The sequence below is a fragment of the Nematolebias whitei genome, chromosome 6, assembly GCF_014905685.2.
Source record: "Nematolebias whitei isolate Nwh7 chromosome 6, NemWhi1, whole genome shotgun sequence".
NCBI lineage: Eukaryota > Metazoa > Chordata > Actinopteri > Cyprinodontiformes > Rivulidae > Nematolebias > Nematolebias whitei.
The window spans coordinates 10,035,269-10,037,342 of NC_056503.1; the positions used below are offsets into that span (position 1 = coordinate 10,035,269).

The following is a 2,074-nucleotide window of genomic DNA, read 5'->3' on the forward strand; positions in this document are numbered from 1 at the left end:
AACAAACTGAAATATGAGCCCATAAAAAGTCTAAACAAGATTATTTCTAAAGTACTACGTTTCTTAAACTGTATCATTTAATTTGATAGTGTCAGTTAAATTTTTAGTTCTGATCTTTTGAAGAAGAGTTGTGTGAAAACGTTACATGTGTATCTTACTCATAGTCTCATAGTTTGTTGTTTGAATCAGTTTGAAAATTGGTTTTATCATCACAGTTGTGAAACTTTAAATTTCTAATTACATGAGTATTTACATGAAAGTCTGGATATTTGTAAGCGCAGATTGTGGCATTAACAGTTAGCTGTAGTACTTTCTGTGCAGCTTGGAGAACTTTCTTTAAAAATGTCATGATTTTTCTGCTGGAATAAGCGTGTAATGTGAAACTAGTGGTGATGGTGGACATGAACTCTTGTGGAAGTTTTTAAATTAGGAGTTATTTTAGGATGGAAACAATCCACTTTGTTCTTGACCCAATTTATGTTTCTGCACACCAATGTTTAAAAAGCTTTTCACAAAAATAGGATATTCATTACACAAAACTCTAATTCAACAGAGTTGAACTTGGTTGTCTGAACCCGTCATTAGAATAGTTTCTTACAGTTTGTAGTGTACAGCGGTAAGTACAAATCCAAATTGCCTCAATGTGCATTGAAAATATTTTTCCTCAAACCAATTTGGTTTTTGCTGCCTCTTGACCAGGTTCTCATTGAAAATAAGAATTTGATCCTAACTGACCAACCAAGTTAATATAGGTTTAATTTTTTTTTTTATCATTTATTCTACATTGACAAAATATAATCCTAACAGAATTAACTGTGTGTTGAAAAGGATTTTGATAATATGTTAAAGCTGAAAAACAAAAAGTAAAAAAATAAACAGAATGCTGTTTAATTGCAGTTTATTAATTTAAATCAACAAACGTACTTTTTTTGCATATCCGTTTAAGGTTCAGGACAAACTGCATTCCGTCTACCAAATGTATGTGTATAATGGGGTCCAGACCACTGACATGATGGTCTCTAACAATGGTTAGACAAGAGAAGGATGACATGCACACAACAGACAACCAAACATCAAACAGTATCATGCATACCAAAGGTACGGATAACAAAAAACTAGCTAAAATGAATTCATCAGTAAAAAGTTACAAACATAAAGTGAAAATGAGATTACCAAAAGCATGTGCAGCAGTTGTGAAGTGATGGCCTTACTAAGCTTTTGAAAGATGAAAATGAGATAAACGAAGTGAGCTTTAAAGTGTGTTGTAAATGGTTCCAGTTACTAGGAGCAGACAACTGACATGATAAATGGGCATAGGAAGTGTGTGATGTAGGAATATGCAGATTGATGTTGATGCTGGAACTGAGAGTATGAATGTTAAGCATTGAGCAGGTAGGACAAGGTTTTACCATTTAGGGATTAGTAGGTTAACACAAACAAGTGCATTTATCTGTGGGAGTGATGATGAAGCCCGCTCAATAGTGAATACAAAGTGAATCAGCCTAACATACATGTTTTTGGTCTGTGGGAGGAAACCAGAGTACCTGGAGAAAACCCACGCATGCACGGAAAGAACATGCAAACTCCACCCAGAAAGACCCCCGGACCGGGATTTGAACTGGGACCTGATGAGAGGCAGCAGCTCTACCAGCTGCGCCACCATGCTGCCCTGCTGGTTTAGTATTAGCGAAGGTAATTTTGTAGATAGCGGATTACGGGTTAGAAAAGCTAACTTTCTGGTTAGCTGTGCCCATCACTTATTTACTGCTGGCTAAAGGCACTGGGATTAAACCGTCTGATGACCTATATGCTACAAAAATAAAATAAAAAATTAAATACAATTTCCTTGAAGGGATACATATCGCCCACCAAGATGTACATCTAATGATTATTTCCTGAATGTTTCATTAATCTTCTTGTAATGGACGCATTTTGCTGAGAGACTACCTTTTGTTTTGATGATCAGCTGGCTGTGGCAACCATTTTGAAATGGGTTGAATCCAAAGATAATCAGTTGTCGATATCTATAGGCAGATCTTTCAGTTATCAGGCTCCTCTCTTGTGGAACCAACTT

At 35.8% G+C, this 2,074-nt stretch overlaps 1 protein-coding gene across 1 annotated transcript in view; it reads left to right on the forward strand.

Annotated features, from left to right (window-relative positions):
• Nucleotides 1-2,074, forward strand: part of gria4a (glutamate receptor, ionotropic, AMPA 4a) — a 192,036-nt gene that overhangs the window by 66,886 nt on the left and 123,076 nt on the right. The window lies entirely within an intron of this gene.